Here is a 20,065-nt window from a genome sequence, read left to right as displayed (position 1 = left end):
CCCAGACGGGGCCGTGCGCTGAGGAGCCCTGTGGTTTCAGCTTCCGAACCTGCCTCTGGTGGGGCCTGGGTTTTCCTAAGAAAACCTCATCCATGTGTCTGCCCTTGACCGACAGGCTGTGTGACCTTGACCCGACCCCTCTCCTCCCATGGAGCCCAGGAGACGGTGCCTTTGAAGGCCCTGAACATGCATAAAAATAACAAGGCTGAGCATTTCTTCCTCGGGAGAGATGAAGGCTCGAGGCTGTTTAGAGATCCACGGGGGCCGCTGCCCCATATGAAATGCTGCTCTGACTCAGGCGCCCATCACGCTTCTTAATGGCTGCCTAATGTGCCTCATTTTCACTGTCGTTTCAAAGCTGATTGTGCGTCACGCAGGGATCCCGGCAACGTGGTAACCCCCTCTTCCACTGGACCGGCGCTCCCCCTGTTGGCTGCAAGCCCCTCATGACCTGCGCTGGTCTGGCCTGAGCCGTGTGTGTGCCCACACGCGTGTGTCCGTGCACACCCTTGGGGCTTCTCTCCCTGGAGTCCTCTCCCCTCCTCAGTCTGTGCTGACACACCGTCACACACGAGCATCAGCGCCTGAGCTAGCACTGTGCTTCGACGGCTTTAGTCCCCGCCCCATGGTGCCCCATCCCCATGCAAGTCAGGGCAGCGGCAGGCCTGGCCTGACCCGGGGCTCAGATTGTGTCATCAGGAGCTCCCTTAGCTCTGCTTTCCGTGTTGGCCTCACCCTTCCGTCAGGTGCCTGCGTGAGGTGCCCTGGCAGCGCCTCAGAGGGAGAGGGCTTCTCATTCATAGGAGTCCATTGCAAGTCCCAGCACGGGATGGCTGGGCCCAGGTCGCATGTCCATCCTCAGCCTGGTGACCGGATCAAAGGGGATGAAACGCACTGACTGGCTGGATCTAGGTCCTATGTTTCTCTTTGATGCCTGTGTATAGACGGTTAACTTCCCCCAAACCACACGGACTAGGAAAGGCTGGAGGGGGTCTTCTGAGGAAAAAGAGGCACTGTTGGCATAAGATGGGGAGGTAGAGGGTGGGAGCAGGCAGGACAAATAGCCACAGACGTGGACTTCCCCACGCAGGGCAGTGGAGCACCTTGGCATCTCCACTGGGGATATGCTCACCCCACAAGTGGTGGGAAACCAGCTCAAAACCCCCGAGAACCACATATGACATCAGGGGTAGGGAGCCTGGAACTGAGAGCCACGTGGAGACAGGGCCCGAGGCAGGCAGAGTGGAGACAAGCCCAGGGTTTCCTGCTGGCCTGGGAGGCAGAGGGCCGGGTGGAGACACAGGTGCCCAGGGGCCGTGTCAGTAGGGAGCCCGGACAGCGATGGCAAGGAGCAGGCAAGGATGCGACAGGAGGGAGGCCTCTGGAGGAGTTCTCCCAGCAGCTGGTTAGGAATGAGCTTCTCGAGCTCCGCTCCACACCTCCTGCATCGAAATCTGAATATGAATCAGACCCCACATGACCCACGTGCACCACTAGTCTAAAGGACCCATCTCCGAGCTCTCACAGTGAGGAACGATGGGACTTACGTGACGAGGCACGTCAACATCATACCCAAGAAGGAGCAGAGGGCCGCCACCGCCAAGAGACTTCTCTGCGAAACCGAGGGTCTGGCGAGATTGCATCACCCCCATATCTTGATGGTGCAGGTGATCGAAAGTGAGGAGACACTATTCATAATAAGTGAATATGTGCGCGGAGGCGACCTGCTGGACCACCTGGTGAAGCATGGCCAACTGACCGAGGAGGAGGCGCGCGGCCGGTTCCAGCAGCTCATCTCTGCTCTCCAGTACCGCCACCGCCGGGGTGTCATGCACCGGGACCTGAAGCCGGAGAACGTGCTCCTGGACCCGGCGGGGAGCGCGAAGCTGGCCGACTTCGGCTTCTGCAGCCTGGTGCCTGGCGGGCCGCTGAGCACGTTCTGCGGCATCCCTGGCTACATGGCCCCGGAGGTCATGCAGCTGCAGCCCTACGCCGGCCCCCCGGCCGACGTCTGGAGCCTCGGCGTGCTGCTCCACGCCATGCTTGCCGGGTCCCTGCCGTTCTCAGGTGAAGAATTCCACGCCATGCAGCGCAGCATGCTCCTGGGGGCTTACTCGCCGCCCAGGCTGGTGTGGCGCCAGTGCGCCCGGCTGCTCAGAGGCCTGCTGACCCTCGACCCGGAGAAGAGAAAGACCTTGGAGGAGGTGATGGGGGACCCGTGGGTCAACTGGGGCCCGCCGAGGCTGAGGCCTTACAGGGAGCCGCCTGCTGACACGAGGGCCACCTGGGGGACCGACGAGATGCCGAAGGCCCAGCAGCCGCGGGGGGGTGGCCACGCCAGCCCCCCGAGCTCCCTCCCCTCCAACAAGGCCCGCAGCTGCTGTGCTTCGCCATACTGCACGGCGTGGCGGAGGGCCTCGGAGCCCCGCGGCCGGCGCGCTGGCAGTGAGCCCGTTCTGCCTACCTGGCTCCGGGAGGCTGGCCGTCAGCGGCCCAGCGAGAAGCCACAGTCAGGGCCGAAGGCCGCAGAGCCTGGCGGTGCTCTGCCCAGCCTGGACACGGGCCTCGCCGCCCCCAGCCCGGCCCCCTCATGGGACCCCGGGGCCGTCCCCTCCTCCCACAGTGCCTGAATCACACGTGGGGCTCAGGAGGGAAGCTGGAGAGGAGACTCCCGGCAGGCGGGGCAGCCCCACGGGGTGAACCTGGCCTCGCCCTCTGGCCACAGCCAGGGCCGAGGGGGCGCTGCTGGGAGGCTGCTCAAGGCACTCCGAGGTCTGTGCTGCTGCCTGCCAATCAGGATCAGGTCTCGCAAGCGGAACAGTGTGTGGCCCCAGTGAGGTCCCAGCAGGTCCGGTCCCAGCGCAAAGGTCGAGCTGCCCCCTGCATTGTCCGCGCACAGCGAGCAAGTCGCAGAATCCAGAGCCGGCCCCGGGCGTGGGGCTTCGGCCAGAGGGAGACGCCTTCTGCTGTGAGTGGGGGCCGTGCAAGAAGGACACGCGTGTGTGCAAAGACGCGGGTGAGAGGCCTCGCTCCAGCAACCGGGGAGCTGTGCCAACCGGCGGCGCTCTCTGCAGAGATTCAACTCGGAAGGGCTTGGCCCCTCTGGGAGCCTCCAAAGCATCGCGGCCAAACACTCGGGGAACCTAGAGGACGGCCTGGAGGCACCTGGGGGACACGAGGAGAGGCCACCCTCGCTGCAGCTCGGCCCCTTGGCCCCACCGGGGTGGAACCTCAGAGCCTGGACTGCTTTTCCCGGAGCACAGCTTCCCTCCCCGTCCTCTCCGTCTCTTCTTCCACGTTGAGGGGCTGACGGTCGGGTCTCGGAAAGTCCTCGGTTTTCCAAGTCTTGTAATAAACTTGCTGCTGCAGAAAGCTGTGTCACAGATGCTCCGTTTTTGCACCCTCCTTACGCAGAGCGGGGGCTGGGCGGACTGCAGCCTGAGACGCGTGTAGGGATGTAGCACGAGGAGGTGATCGGAACAACTAGGTGGAGAAGTGACTCAGAATTCTTGGGGTAACGCTCCTAGCAACTAATGCGGGTCTGAAGGGACAAGGCTGGGAGCCACAGTGGAGTGCCTTTCTGCCGAAAGGCAGCGACCGTGGCTAACACTAGCTGACGTTTCCAGAAGCAGCACGGGAAACTTCGAGCCTGTGGCTTTTATGACTACAAGCGAGAGGTCCAGATAGGGTAACCGAGTCCGTGAGCCACCCTTGGGGGATCGGGGTGGCAGGGTGTGGGCCCCCAAGCGGCCTCAGGTGACTTCCACGTGCAGATGGGTCTTCCGACTGTATCGCAGGACTTGGCCCTGGGCACTGGGACGATTTCTCCTTTTGATGACGGTGATGCGGAGCAGGCCCCTAAGAGCACTGACGAGGTGTGGGCTGTTCGGACAGCTGCAGGTTCCAGGGGAGGTGACAGGAAGCCAGACATCCTGGGGCTCCTGAGGGAGGGTCAACCATCAGGGAGCTTCCGCAGGGGCTCCTCAGAAGCCTGAGGATGGCCAGGAGGCCGCTGGCTGCTGCTCGCGAGGCCGGTGGCACTGTGTGCAGTCTTTCCACGTGCTCACGAGACGGCTCGGGACGGTCCCAGCACGAGAGTGGGCAGAGATTTCCCTGCGCCCACGGAGTGCAGGGCCAGGGCCAGGAAGAGGAGGGCTGCGGACATGCTGGGAGGCTTGTTGCTCCCCGTTCGGGTCCCCCGCTGTGGTTTTCCTTACGCCAAACAGCCCAGCGTGTGGTCCTCCAGCGCTGCTCTCCTGGCATCTGTCCAGGGACCCCTTCCCTTCAGGGCCAGTCCCACTGCCTCGGTGGGCTTTCGGGACCCTCTGTGACCTGTCCCCGGCAGCCCTTTGCACTCCCACCTCCTCCCTGGGCTTTACTCACACTGACTGGTTCGGTTTTCCACAAGTCCTCTGCCCGTGAGGCTCCCCCTCGGTGAAGCCCACATGCTGGGCGCTTGGCCAGACTCCCGGGCTCCCCGAGGGGAATCAGGCATGGATCCCGCTGGAAGAGCACAGCCCAGCTGGGAAGAGAAGGCGGGGACCCAACAGGAGGACAGTCCCCTGTGCCGGGGACAGAGGCAGGACGTGCCCAGCTCAGCACACGCTCACCCCCTGCTGGCAGTCTAAAGGGAGGTGGCATCTAGTGGGGAGGGCTGCAGGCTCTGACCGCAGCAATCGGAGGAGGCGTCCCAGACAGAAGGAGGCTGCGGTGGTGGGCACGTACAAGACAGAGGCAGGCGCGAGGCTTGGGGGGACGTGGACCAGCACCCCTTGTTTCTGGGACCACTTCCGCTGGGTGCATTGTGCTCTGCGTCTCTGAACTTCGATATCCCCCAGCTCAGGCCTGGAGAGCAGTCAGCTGCGATGACGGAACGCTCTGCTGATGAGGCTTTCTCCGTCTCTTCTGTGAGCTTGGGCGCTGGCTGGCTGGCCGGCGGCTGCCTCTGAGCTGCCTCGTTAGGCTAAGCTCAGTTCCACAGCAAGGGCCCTGGGTCAGTTTCTAAGGAGCAGGGGAGCAGGAGCAGGGAGCGACGTGCTCGGCCTCCGCTGGAGAAGATGCTTCTGGCTTCAGGTGCACAGTGGGCTCTGCGGGGAGAGACCGTGAGTCGGTGTGGGGCCCCACCAGGGATTTGCCAGCGCAGCTAATGAACGCCCCCGCTGGCCCGGCATCTTCAGCTGACTCCTGAATTATGAATTACTTAATGCAACTGGTCTGATGGGTCATTTTTCACAAAACAGCAACTCAGGGTGGGGAGTGGTGGGGTGGTGGGAGAAAACATTACCAGGGGTGTGGCAGACAGGTCCGGGTGGCTCCCAATGGCATCGTCCACCTCCCAGAGCAACCGAACCCCTGACTCCTGGCTGGGCATGTGGCCACCCAGGACATAGAGTTCCCAGCCTGCTCTGCAGTGGGCTGGGCATGGAACCCAGCGCTCCCTCAGGACGGGAAGGGAAGTGACTTGTGCGGCTTCCAGATATTTCCCAGGAGAGAGAAGCAGGCTCTTCTATCTGCATCTCCCTCTGTCCTGTTGCCGGGAGCACGAGCTCTGAGGCTGGAGCTCTGTCCTGACCACACGGACGAGGGCGGCTCCTCTGGGATGACAGGGCAACGGGGACAGGAGCCTCCCGGGCAGCCCTGCCAGACCAGCGCCAACCGTGTGCCTCCAGACTGAGCGCGGGAGAGGGGCCAGCTCTGTGCGCCACTCTGCCGTGGGCCTTTGTTCCAGCAGCTGGACCCTGTCCTGACCAGGATGGCCATCTTGGAGGTGACTTTCTGGGGGCTCCCTCGGGTCAGGCCGCTCCCTGGGCCACAGCTGCCTGCAGTGTTCAGCCCTCCTTTCCGTGGGGTGACAGCCAAGCTCAGCTCCAACCCACTCCCCCCTCGTGGCGCTGTCCTGGAAATCTAATGCGTGAAGGTCGATGCCCCCAGGAAACAAATCTGGCGCTGGTGCCCCCCAGGGCGTAGGGCGTCCCCTTGTTCTGTCCTCCCACACTGCGCACCCCCACTCTCTCCCAAAGACACCCCTTGTTCTGAAACAGGCTGGGCTGAAACTGTCTCTCCCTGCTGATGTCCGCAGATTCTCGTCACCTGACTCAGGGAGCTGCCCTCTAACTGGATTATTGCTGGAAAGTTGAGTTAGGAACTGACGGCTGTCTGCTAAAGTGACAAGATTAAAAGCTGAATCCGAAAAACCCACCAAACTCCAGGCTCAGTGGGCGGGCAGAGCCTGGGACTTGGTCAAGCCCTGGCCCCGAGCCCGCCGCCTGGGAAGACAGACGTTCGGGACGTCCCGGGGCTCTGGTCTTGTCCGTGGAATGCCTGATGTGCCCTCCACTCTTCTGGAGCCTCCCGTTTGATGGGGAAAGGAACTCCAGTGTCTATTCCAGGTTCACCTTGTTGAAGATGCTGTGACAGGGCGCACACTTCCTTTGCTCTTCCTCTGTTCAGGCTAAGCGTCTGCAAAGGGTCTGGGAGGGCAGGTTTCACAGAGAATGTGACAAGGGAACATGTGCGGTTCAGTAAGGCCAGCGGACCCGGAGACGATGCCATTGAGAAGATAGTTGATTACTTGCAGTTCTCCGAGGCGGAGCTCGCAGGGCCACGCAGGGCCACCAGGGAAGACCCGGGGGTCAGGAGGCGAAACAGCAGGGCACTGCCGGCAGGAGTCTGTCCTGTGGGTTCTGCGGGGAGGAACAGCGAGGCAGGGTGAGCAGGCTCAGACGGGCTGGTCTGAATAACTCACAGGCTCCGGGGCAGGGGGCGGTCCCGCCTGTCCGGTGCCTGCCCTGGGGGACAAGGGCAGGGGGCCCGTGGCCCTGAGTGTGAGTGTCCAGCAGAGGAGGTGCTTGGGGTGTGGATGGCCCCTGGATGGGTCGGTTTGTATTTGGAATGTGGGCCCACGAAGGAGGGCTCTTCCTGGGGTGGGGGTGCGACAAAGGAGGCAGGAGGCTGAGCCGAAGGGACTTGGGACAAGGTGTGTCCCATATGCGCACGTGGGCCAGAGGTTAAAGCCTCAGGTTTCCAGAAGCTACAAACATGGCCCAGACAAGGCTCAGCTCCGACGTCACCTCCTCGGAGGAGCCTTCCCAGCCTCCTGAGTCCACAGTGACGGCCTCCCGCCCCGGTCTCCCTCGCGTTGGCCCTTTCATTCCCCTCACTGTGTTCAGAACCAGGCCCCCCGCTCAGCACCCGCTCAGTGGGAGACGGGCAGGAGGTCAGGGTGCCCCTTCATTCAGAAGCTTTATTCTTTTCCTTTTTTGTCGTGAGGAAGATTGGCCCTGAGCTAACATCTGTGCCAATTTTCTGCTATTTTCTGGGCAGGACACCTGCCACAGCATGGGCTGATGAGCGATGTGAGTGTCTGCACCTGGGGTCCAAACCTGCAAACCTGGGGCCGCTGAAGAGGAGTGCAGGAGCTTAACCACTATGCTGCCGACCCAGCCCCAGGATTCTTTTGATAGCCTGTGACAGAAACCCAAGGGGCTTGAACTAGCAAACGAACAAAGCAGGAGAGAACGATTTCTGTAACTAGGCTGTCTAAAGGCCGAGAGCTTCAGGTGAGGCTGTACCTGGGTGCTCGACGCCATCAGCAGGGATCGGCCCTCCCAGCCTCTTGGCTTGGCTGCCTGCCCTCTGTGCTGCTGTCCTGCTCAGGGGGAGCTCTCCACCGCCACTCCCGGGCTGGCCTCAGCACCCGTCAGCAGCCCAACAGAAAAAGAACTTCTCTTCCCCAGGATTCCATCCCTAACTGCTCCCCGTTTCCCAGGTGGGAGATGGGGTGCCTGGCCGGGCCAAGGTGGGACCGGCTCTGAGTTCACATCAGCCCCGCCATCAGTTCCCCTTTAGAGAACCCAGCAGAGATGGGCTAAAACTCAAGGCCCACATCCCCAGGGCCCTGGGTCCTTAGTGACACTCATAGGTAAAGGCTTGTTTCTGTGACCTCTGACCCCTTGAGCTATGGAGCCAAATGGAATTCGCAACTTGTTCAAGTCCAGATGGGCTCACGCTGGGCTCCCACTAAAGGCATGCTGATCGCAGGACCTTGAAGTCCTTTTACAGAGAAACTAGCGTCCAGACAATATCCAGAAACCGAGGCTACCCAGGCCCAGCTCCTCGGCTCCCTGACGTCAGAGTGCACCTTCCCCCGTGGAGACAAACAGCCGAGGACGCTCATCTGAGAAACCCTCTGTCTCCTCGGCTGGAAGCAGCCCCAGACACAGGCCCATGGGAAAACACTGATCAGGAAGGCCAAGGCACCCTCCCCTACCTAAAGCCCCAAATCAAAAGCCCCACCCATTTCTTAATGGGGAGCTAGCAATTTTGCGGGCCCTGGCTCTTGCTTTGCTGCCCCTGCCTGGTGAAGGAAAGCTTTCCCAAAGGGGTAGTTTCCCAAAGTTTGTTAGCACTAGGCAGTTCCTTCCATGTTCATCTCAGGAGGAAAAATCTCAAAATGCCAGCAAGTTGGCTTCAAGGGGCCTTTCAAGGAAACCCTTCGAGGTTTTTCCTGCCTCCTGAAGATGATGAGACTGTGAGGGTCCCCAGGGCGGCCTTGGCCTGCAGTGCTGGGACGGTCCTACATGGTCTTGGGTTCAGAGAGAGCCGCCCTGAGAGCCGGGCAGGGGTCAGTCCCGGGGCCCAGATGGGGACACTGAGCCCAGGATGTTGAGGAGCTTCCCAGACACACACCGGGAGGCAGCGAGCACATCGGCCCCCTGGACACGCCGGCCCACAGCCGCTACGCAGGGACCCGGGGACACTGCAACCAGCAGGGTGACCTCGGGGGGTCGCTTTGCCTGTCTGAACAAACAGGACAGTGGTGGTCCCCACCACGCACACTTACCGCGTGAGGACAGAATGAAGTCATCGACACCAAGGGCTGAAAATGGGCCTGGCCCCTCACCCTCTCTCAGTGAGTGCCCATCAGTAGCGTGTCTGTTCTTGTCGTCCTGCTGTGCTGTGCACACCTGGCTAGTCGGCTGGAGCACTGTGTCGGCGGGAGCCCCGTGTCCATTCCTGTCGCTCCTCTGCTCCGGCTCCCACCGTGGCTCCCTGTGGCCTGGACGTTCTTTGTCAGTGCTCTCTGTTGAAGTCCCACACACGCCATCACGTTCTCCCCTCTGTCTTCACTCCACAGCCTTTTATGGAAACAGACCCACTGTGTGCTGGCCCTGCTCCAGCACCTCCTGGCCATGGCCACAGCTGCTGCCAAGGCCCCACCCTCCCCGGTGAACTTCAGCCTGGAGGCTGAGGCGCTGCTGGCCTCTGAGGCTCAGCTGGGAAGGAGGGAAGAAGAAAGTGTCTAATATTTCCCTCCAAAATGTCATTTGGACAGGAAGCATGTGTCCCGTCCCTCGTCCTGGCTTCTATACGCTGTGTCCTGCACACAGCGGCAGTTCTCCGTGCCTGCAGTCGTGTGGGTGGGGCCTGCGTAGCCCACCCCAGGTTCTGGAGGAAGGGAGACACGTTTTGTGCTGTCATCCAGGCAGTTGTTGCCCTCAGGCCTCCTCCCAGGAGCCTCTCTGGTTGCCTCCCTGACGCTGCGGCCTGGGTCTCTTGACCCCCGCTTTGTCCCCTCCAGGAGCCTCGCACACACCAAGCCCTGAGCAAGCGGCTCTCTGCTGAACTCTGCTGACATCCGTCCTGGGACCAGGCAGTGGGCTGAGCTGTGTGGATGCTTCCTGTGGAAGGACAAGCACCGACTAACAGAAGTGCATGCGTCCTGGGGCTGTGTCACCTGCAGGACAGCCCTCGCCCCGCTGACCACACTGCCCCCCAGGAGGAGTTTCTGGACTTGCCTTAACAGAGAGGGACAGTCAGATCTCAGGGTCCTGGTGTCTCCTGATGGCTGAAGGGCCCTTGGAGACAGGCCAGTCCCTTATTTGCTCTGCACGCCCTCTCCACCAGCCCAGACTCCAGGGACAGGAGCTCTGTCATTTGGGCTCCGAGGTTCCGTCCTGAGAAACCCGCAGTTCTTCAGCGGTTGTGGTGGAGAGCCACACTCCGCCCTCCCCGGGGCCCTGACTCCCCCTGCTCCCTGCCCCGCCCCTCCTGGCTGGCTGTCTCCCTGCACACACTCTGGTTTCCCTCCCCCGAGACCTGACCCCTTTCATTTTTTGGGCAGATGGGAGAATTCGCTCCAGGCTGGGCTCGTTGGGGTGGCTGAGAAATGCCTCAGGGGAATGAAGGCTCCAGGATTCCGGATCTCACGGATAGGGGCGTCCCCACGGCCACCCCTGGTGCTCCCGGGAGGGGAGGCTGGGCAGTTCCCAGCAGGTGAGCCGCCTGACGCTGGAGCATGGACTCGCCCCGACTCAGCACCACCGAGGACTCACACCGTGCAGGATCCACGGAACCTTTGGGATGCGTGATTCTCATCCTAAGCTCGTCCTCCCTTTCCGAAAATCCTCTGTCCAAGAGTTCGTAACTGTCACCAAGGGCACAGCAGAAGCGTGTAAACAGGGCGGGCGGCTCCGGTGGGACCGTGTCTACGGTTCTGGAGGACGCTCGCTGCCTTCTGCCCGATCCAGGGCGCATTGACTGTTGTGCCACGAACATCTTTGACGAGGGAACATTTACGGAAGGAACCTTCTGGGCCTCTTCGCCCTGGAGCGGGCAGCCGCACTGCCCGTGTCATGACACGCGCTGGCCCCAGTGCCTACTGCCTCCACGGTGGCCGTCCCAGCTGGTGGGGCAGGTGGCTTGGTCGTGTGACATGGAGCGTCCTTCCTCGCTGGGCCTGCTGCGGAGGGCTCCCGGAGCCCCTCCTGTTGGGACACGAAGCTCTCTGGGGAAGCCTTTCGGCAAAGACAGGAGATGCCGTCTGCACTCAGTGCACGCGAGTCTCGTCGTGACGCGAAAGGAGGGAAGAGGGCAGCCACTCACTCGGTCATCTGCCTCTTCATTCAACAACACGCACTCTGAGCAGCCCTGACGCCTTGGGTTCCAGTTCAGTGCTCTCGCCGCTTCTGAGGCCCGGGTTCATTTCCCGGTCCCAGAACCACACCAGCCGTCTGTCAGGAGCCACGCTGTGGCTGTGGCTCACACAGAACTGGAAGGACTTATGACTACAGTGTACTACCATGCACTGGGGCTTGGGAGGAAAGGAAAAAGGAAGATTGCAGAGGTGTTAGCCCAGGGAGAATCTTTGCCGCTGTGTGGGACTTGAAGTGGCCGCCCCAAGATACATCTCTTTGGCATGAGGGTTATTTTGGGCTGGCTCCTTTCAGACCCTGCAGACGTTGGAGAAGCTCTGAACACGAGAACTCACCCTTCGTAAGAGGCACTGACGTTTGTGAGGGCGATCCCCATCTGCAGAGGGTCTTCCTCTCTGTACCAGGAAGAGGGGGACGACCTTCTCTCTCTAGAAACTCCCGTCAGTGTGGAGGGCAAGCACTCACATCTGCATGACAGCCTTTCTCTCGTTCACTTGCCTTTCTGCTGACCTGCCATAGCCGCCTCCCCACGCCAAAGCCTCCTTTGTAGCTGACGCTGGCATTCAAGGTGAGAGCTTCCACCATTTTGGCGAGTGGCTCAGTTTTCCTGGGTCTCTGCCATGTGCGCTTGTTATAAAGCTTTGTCTGGTTTCCTCCTGTTATTTTGTCCCATGAGAATTTAGTACGTTGTCCAGTCAGAAGGACCCAGAGTGGGTAGAGGAAACGTCTTCCTCTCCTACACCTGCAAAAAGAAAAAGACGAGTTCCCCACTGTCTCGTGTCAAGCCCAGACACGGAGATGTGCTTATTGTTCACTTACACCTGTCTTATTCCAAAATGCCCTGTTCCTGTTCCTTCTCTGGTGTTTTCTATTCCCGTTATGCACAGAGGTAGCTCGAGCCCAGAGTGGGTAGGATTTGCCTGACGTCACACAGCAGGGAGGGGAAGTGGGTGCAGAACTCCTTTCCCAAGCCAGGTGTGTGTGTCTGCACCCGGCACCGGCCCTGGAGTGTGGACCTGCCCAGCCCAGGCCTCCCGGGACACGTGCAGCGACGGGTCAGTTGACTCGGGGAGGCAGGAGGCAGCATCGTCCTTGGAGGCCTTGGGATCTGCTTGGGAGGCGTCTGCTGTTGTCTGGAATCGTGCGGCCCACTCTGAGCTCAGACAACAAACGGCTGTGTCCTTGCTGGTTCCCTACCGCCTTCCACTGGTGCTCATCCTGGGGGCCTCACCTCCTGCCCTGCCACACTCCCCACCCCTCCCTACTGCCTCCCAGGGTCCAGGCCTGTGGGACCCCTGCCCTCCCCCGGCACCCCCCTCCCTGTCCCTTCACACGTCCTGTCGCCTTAGCCTGGTCCAGCCTTCCCACTGGAGGAATGCAGAATTCACTGAACACGTGTTTATTCTGAGTCTCCTGGGCACCTGATTCCCCACTGGGCTTCGGGAGTACAGTGGCACAGGCTGAAGTTCATGAAGGGTTCATGAAGGAGGAGCACACGCTATGCAGGCCAAGGAAGAGGTGAGAATCAGGGAGGACCCGCCTGTGCAAAGGCCCTGAGGTGGCCAGGTGAAGCATGGAAGATGTCCGTGTGAGTTCAGGATGGGGATAGTGGTCATCCTGCCCATTAACCTAGGACCAAACCCTGTCCTTTTCCACCCCAACCTACTTCCCGGGCTGACTTCGTAGTCAGAGGGCTGAAGTCTGAATCCGGGTCTGTCACTGCTTGTAGCTGTGTGACCTGGGCCAGTGGCTTCCCCTCGTGAAGCCTCAGTTCTCTCCTCTGTGCAAATAACAGGGCCACCTCGCTAGGCGTTGGAAAAGTCTAGACGAACATGGGTAATGCTTGTGACACGCTCCCACGCTCAGTGCTCCATGTGCGCTGCCATTTTCTATTGTTACGACTGTTACGACTCCTTTTGTTGGAAGCTGATAGGACTTGTGGAGGCAGTGTAGGCTGGTGGGCAAAGTCACAGGCTTTGCCGTTAAACTTGGGAGTCAAGGAAGTGCTAGCTCCTCCACTTGCCTGCTGTGTGACCTTGGCCAAGTCACTTAACTTCTCTGGGCTGCATTTTCCTGATGCACAAAATGGGGAGCATAATTCTAAGAGAGCCTTCTTGTACGTGCGTGATGTGTTGGCATGAGGACAGACTGGATACGTGGAACCACGTGCCTTGGTGGCTCCAGGAGAGTGGAAATGGACAGGGGTGGAGAAGGAGAGAGCGGCTGGTGGGGGGAGACGGTGACCTTGCTCTTCGCACATCGCTATCCCGTTTGATTTGCGTGGATTCCGTTGCAATAAAAGCAAAGAAGCCCCAGAAAGTGGAAAAGACAAATTTTATAGAAGTACCACCGTCCTCCTTGGACGGAGTGAGGATCGAAAGCGTGAATGATTGGAAAGCCAGTAGACGGGGCCGGGTCTATGCTAAGTGCGCACGGGAGAGCGTCACACAGCGAGGGCTAAGGGGCGACTGTTCGGCTTCTAAACTGACTCGGCTTGAACTGAAAGCCTGACTCACTGCCTGTCAACCCGAGACGTGCGTCTGCTTGACCAGTGAGTCCGGACTGCGCTCTCTTCACACGAGGATGCAGCCGGCCCCCTCCCGCACCCTCTGGGGGAGGCCTGGTCCTCTCAGCAGGGTCCTGGTGACCTGCTGCTGCGCCTCTGAAGGCCTCTGTGACGTTCTGATGGCAACGTATCCTGGTGTGTTTGACGTGTGCTGCTTGTTCCGAAAGGAGACGAGACCGTTCTGACAGCCATGCTCTCCGAACGCCTCACCCTCACTCTGGCTCCTGATAAACTCACCCCAGTTTTCACTGATAGGCTGGTTATGGATTATTTGCGTAGACATTTCTGAGTCAATGTCAGTCGTGATCCTGCTATAATAATGGTAATTATCATTATAGCATTATCACCATCACCATCACTTTGAAGCAGCTCTGCAAAACCCTTCACGTCTGTCCTGTCCTCCGAGAGAAACGGGGTCCTCTCATCCTGAGCGACAGGGCTGCCTGGAGGCCCAGGGAGGCAGGGTCACCTGTCCCAGGGAGGAAGGTGCGAAGCCCCCAGGGGGCTCTGGCCAGGGGCCAGTCCCCACACCCCCACCGCACCCACGCAGCCCCCGTGCTCTTATTCAGAGCTGCCAGCGCTGGGCTCCTCTGCCCTGGGGCGGGAAGGGCAGGGGCATCCCTTTAGGCTGCTGACTGGGAGGCCCATGAAAGTGTAGGAAGGCCCGAGGGGTAGGGAGAGAACGTCTGGGTGGAAACTGAGTCAGGGCCAAGCAACAGAGCCTGCAGCTGTGACTTGCAGCCCGCCTCAGCCCTGACAGGTTCGAGGGCGAGACAGGGCTCCTTGGGAGGCGCGCAGGTGGGGGTGGGCTCCTGGGCCACCAGGCGGCAGGCTGAGGGTCTCCCGGAGCCGCTCCCTCTCTGCGGGCTGGGCCCCTCACTGGCCCGGGCAGAAGCAGGAGGATTTGGTTTCGTTTGGAAGATGAAGAACCCTTGAAAAACAGCCTGTGAGCGTCGAACAGAATGGGTCTCTGTCGATGTCGTTGGCATAACAAGGCCATCATAACAAATCATCAGTCATAGGAAGAATCTGCCAGTGAGGAGGAGCAGAGGCCCGGGAGCCCCTGTGAGCAGTCCGTGGCCGCGCTCTTGGGGTTAGGCTCGGGAAGGCGAGGGAGAAGCAAGCGGGAAGCGGCCTTGGCCTCTGCGTCGAGTGTCGTTGGGAGTAGGGGCTGATCCACGCCTTGTGGGGCCTAAAGCTTAGGACTTACCCAGGCCTTCGGGCGGAGCTTTCTCAGTAAAGGAACCCGGAACTAGGTGAGGGACCCAGAAGGGGCCGTGCGCTGAGGAGCCCTGTGGTTTCAGCTTCCGAACCTGCCTCTGGTGGGGCCTGGGTTTTCCTAAGCAAACCTCATCCATGTGTCTGCCCTTGACCGACAGGCTGTGTGACCTTGACCCGACCCTTCTCCTCCCATGGAGCCCAGGAGACGGTGCCTTTGAAGACCCTGAATATGCATAAAAATAACAAGGCTGAGCATTTCTTCCTCGGGAGAGATGAAGGCTCGAGGCTGTTTAGAGATCCACGGGGGCCGCTGCCCCATATGAAATGCTGCTCTGACTCAGGCGCCCATCACGCTTCTTAATGGCTGCCTAACTTGCCTCATTTTCACTGTCGTTTCAGAGCTGATTGTGCGTCACGCAGGGATCCCGGCAACGTGGTAACCCCCTCTTCCACTGGACCGGCGCTCCCCCTGTTGGCTGCAAGCCCCTCATGACCTGCGCTGGTCTGGCCTGAGCCGTGTGTGTGCCCACACGCGTGTGTGCGTGCACACCCTTGGGGCCTCTCTCCCTGGAGTCCTCTCCCCTCCTCAGTCTGTGCTGACACACCGTCACACATGAGCATCAGCGCCTGAGCTAGCACTGTGCTTCGACGGCTTTAGTCCCCGCCCCACGGCGCCCCATCCCCATGCAAGTCAGGGCAGCGGCAGGCCTGGCCTGACCCGGGGCTCAGATTGTGTCATCAGGAGCTCCCTTAGCTCTGCTTTCCGTGTTGGCCTCACCCTTCCGTCAGGTGCCTGCGTGAGGTGCCCTGGCAGCGCCTCAGAGGGAGAGGGCTTCTCATTCATAGGAGTCCATTGCAAGTCCCAGCACGGGATGGCTGGGCCCAGGTCGCATGTCCATCCTCAGCCTGGTGACCGGATCAAAAGGGATGAAACGCGCTGACTGGCTGGATCTAGGTCCTATGTTTCTCTTTGATGCCTGTGTATAGACGGTTAACTTCCCCCAAACCACACGGACTAGGAAAGGCTGGAGGGGGTCTTCTGAGGAAAAAGAGGCACTGTTGTCATAAGATGGGGAGGTAGAGGGTGGGAGCAGGCAGGACAAATAGCCACAGACGTGGACTTCTCCACACAGGGCAGTGGAGCATCCTGGGATTTGAAGGGATAATTTCACCCTACGAGTGGTGGGAAACCAGCTCAAAACCCCTGAGAGCCACATATGACATCACGGGGTAGGGAGCCTGGAACTGAGAGCCACGTGGAGACAGGGCCCGAGGCAGGCAGAGTGGAGACAAGCCCAGGGTTTCCTGCTGGCCTGGGAGGCAGAGGGCCGGGTGGAGACACAGGTGCCCAGGGGCCGTGTCAGTAGGGAGCCCGGACAGGGATGGCAAGGAGCAGGCAAGGATGCGTCAGGAGGGAGGCCTCTGGAGGAGTTCTCCCAGCAGCTGGTTGGAAATGAGCTTCTCGAGCTCCGCTCCACGCCTCCTGCATCAAAATCTGAATATGAATCAGACCCCACATGACCCACGTGTACCTCTAGTCTAAAGGACCCATCTCTGAGCCCTCACAGTCAGGAACGATGGGACTTCCGTTAGATCTTGGGTTCAGACTTTCTGGAACGCAGGATGGCAGTGTGCATGAAGGAGGCTGAAAAATATTCATGCTCTTCGATCCAGTATTTCCACTCCTGAGACTATTGCTTAACGAGATCATCAGAGGCAGGGACAAAGGATGCTGTGCACAGAGACGTTCACTGCAGTGTTACTTCTACTCAGAAACTGCGGCATGTTCACAGACAGTAAAGGGTGAAGTCAAGTACGGCACGGTATACATCGACTGTTACGTGACGATGTAAAATGTCTTTTTAAAAGAACTTTGCAGGGAATGGCGGGGAGTACAGTCATAAACAAGACAGACACCCTGCCTGCCCCTGGGAGCTGACATTCTCCTGGGAAAGACAGACAATAAGCGAGTGGACAGACGAGATGGTCTCAGATGGTGACAAGGACGCAGAGGGAAGAGTGGGATGATGCTGTAGAGGATCAAGGGGAGTTGGGGAGGGCTATTCAGGTGGGGGATACGGGGAGAGCCTGTCCTAGGAGCTGGCATTCAAAGTGAGATCCAACGGATGAGGGAGCCAGTGAAACGAGCAGCCAGGAGAAGACCTTCCAGGCAGGAAGAACAGGACTGACAAGATGCTGGAGCTGGGGAGCTTGGCCGTGTGAGGGATGCGATGGAGGATGTGAGACTGGAGCAGAGAAGCCGGGAGAAGCTGGAAGCTGAGGAAGCTGGAGAAGCGAGCAGGGCCAGACCCCTCAGGTCTCGTAGGCTGTGGGTGGACTTTGGGTTTGTTCTGAGGGCTGGAGATGGGGTACATGCCACCATGAAACAAACACGGTAAAGCTCTAGTAGCGACCCTGAGGAAATGGAGCTCTGCAGATTGCCTGACAGCAAATTCTACGCAGACATCTTAAAGAAGCTCAGTGAGGCATGAGAGAATACAGACAGACAACTAAACACACACCTTCTGAGCTAAAGAGTACAACGACTGCACTAAAAAATTCAGTGGAGGGCTTCAGCATCAGACTTGAACCAGCAGAAGAAAGAATCAAGGAACTCAAGGACAGGTTATTTGAAGTTATCTAGTCAGAGGAGCAAAAAGAAAAAGGAAGGGAAAGAATGAAGAAAGACCGTAAGACTTGCGGGACATCCTAAAGGAAACCAATATAACAGAAAGGGTGTTTCAGAAGGGGAAGAGAAAGAGAAAGGAGCAGAAAGTGTACTTCAAGACATAATAGCTGAAAACTTTACAAATCTGGGGAGAGAAATGGACATTCAGGTTCATGAAGCCCAAAAGACCCCAAATACGTTAAACACAAACAGGGTCCACACCGAGACACGTTCCTTAAATTGTCCAAAGTCAAAGACAAACAAAGCCTTTTGAAAACAGCAAGAGAAGAGTGACTCATCACATCCAAGGGACCCCAGGAGATGATCAGCATAGTTTTCGAGAGAAACCTTGAAAGTCAGGAGAGAGTAAGATGATATGTTTAAGGTGCTAAAGGAAAAAATACCCACCAACCGAGGATGCGGTCCTTGGCAACACTGTCCTTTACAAACGAAGGAGAGAGAAAGGCTTTTCCAGAAAAGCAAAAACTGAGGGGCTTTGTTACCCCTAGACCTGCCTAAGAGAAGTACTTCCAATTGAAAGGAAAGAAGACTACACACAACGCAAAAGCTTATGAAAGTATAAATCTTATTGGTAAAGGTAATATATAGACAAGTACGAAACAAAGTAATACTGTAATGGTGGCGCATGAAATGCTTTTAACCCTGGTCTAAAAGTTAAAAGACAAAAATATTAAGAATAACTATAACTACAAAGATCTTTTAATGGAAACACCATAGAAAAGATGTGAATTGTGACATCAATAACATGCAATGTGTGCCCACGACCAGGTGTCTTCACAAGGGAATTCTACCAAACATTTATAGAGGAACTGACACCAATCCTTCTTAAACTCTTCAAAAACGTTGAAGAAGGAAGACTGTGAGCTCATTTGTGAGGCCAGCCTTGCCGTGACACCAGGGCCATACAAAAAGATAAAAGTAGAGCTACCAAAGGATCCAGCAATCCCACTGTGGGTACGCACCCAATGGAATTGAAATCAGGATCTCAAAGAGACGTCTACACTCCCATGTTCACGGCAGCGTTATCACGAGAGCCAAGGCATGGAAGCAAGCTGAATGTGTATCAAGTGATGAGTGGATGAAGAGAATGGGGCTTACACACACAATGGAATGTTATTCGGCCTTGAAAAAGAGGGGAAGCCTGACATTCGTCACAACTTGGGTGACTCTGGGGGACGTTATGCTCGATGAAACAAGTCAGACGTGGAAGGGCAGATACCAGAAAACCACTTCCACGAGGGATCAAATAGTCAAACGCACAAAGAATAGAGCAGACGGTGGGTGCCGGAGGCTGAGGAAAGGGCAAGCGGAGAGGTCTCAGTCGAAGGGCACGGAGCCTCCGCGTCTCAAGGCGAGTGCATTCCAGACCCCTACTGTGCAGCACTGTGCCTCTGGGTCATAGTGCTGGGCTGTGTACTTACGACTCTGCTCAGAGGGCCCGTCTCATGTTAGGTATTCTTATCACACACACACTCACAAAACAATGACTAACAAGTGGAGGGAACTTTTGGAGGTGACGGATGTGTCTATGGCACAGATGGTGGTGCTGGTTTCACCGATGTATGCTCGTCTCCAAAGTCATCACATTGTATGTGTTAAATATATACAGCTTCTGTTTGTCAATTACACCTCAAGAATGTGGTTTAAAAAACAGTAAGAGTGGGTGGAGAGGAAACTGCCTTGGTCTAGAAGCTGCTGCAGGCCTCGTGGACGAGGCGATTGGGCCACTTTGACAATCCGTGTCAAGTGAGCAAAGCTCACACAGAGTGCTAGAAACCGTCATTTTGACTGTATAAAAAAATGGACAGAACCCAAAGTCCGGGAGGAAACATGCAAAAATATCACAGTGATGACCTCCGGGCGGTGGGATTACGTGCGATTTTTACTTGTTTTTCTTAAGCGTTCCTGTATTTTTTTCACACAAGACAAACAATAGAGGTGATTTCAAAATCTGAATGTGGGCCAGTCTCACTGATTAGTTGGAGACGACAGAACACTCTTTCTGGTTTGAGCTGAGGAGAATCTGTCCATGGGTGCTAGGACTGAGAAGCCAGGACCAGCAGGGGACCAAGCTTGGATGCCCCATGGCCAGGGACAACACTAGCAATGACCTGGACAATCAATCTCCCCGCCCCAGACTGTTGCCATGGAAAGCCCACCGCCTGTGATGCTCAGGCCCAGACCCTGGAGCGTGCTGCTGTGGGACAACCAGGCCCCTGTTCCCTGCCAGCCAGGAGCCCCATCCTCCACCACCTTGGGCGGCTCACTTCCACCTTTTAAATCTCGGGCAGGCATCTGTCCAGAGGAGCTGAGGCCACTGGCAGATCCCTGGCTGCAAGGGAGTCACGGAGATGTCGATGGCAGTTTTTCCGGAGACTCCCATGCGGCCAAGCACAGAAGGAGGGGCTGGCACACTGGTGGAATGAGTCAGCCTGCAGGGTCCACCAGAGGTGTGAAATAAGAGTGACAGAAATGATCACTTGCACCCTTGACCTTCCAGAGGCCATGGGAAGGCTCAGTTATCCACTGTGTTACAAGGAGGAGAGCGAGTGGCTCTCTCTTGGTCCCGGGAGCACTGGCTCTCAGAGCGCCTCACCCTAGCTTCCACAGTGCATACTGTCCTGGCTTCCAGCTGCCAGCTCTGTCTGGCTGGGA

The sequence above is a fragment of the Equus asinus genome, chromosome 4 (genome assembly GCF_041296235.1).
Source record: "Equus asinus isolate D_3611 breed Donkey chromosome 4, EquAss-T2T_v2, whole genome shotgun sequence".
Lineage (NCBI taxonomy): Eukaryota > Metazoa > Chordata > Mammalia > Perissodactyla > Equidae > Equus > Equus asinus.
The sequence above is the reverse complement of the archived record's forward strand: the minus strand, read 5'-3'. Positions refer to the sequence as shown.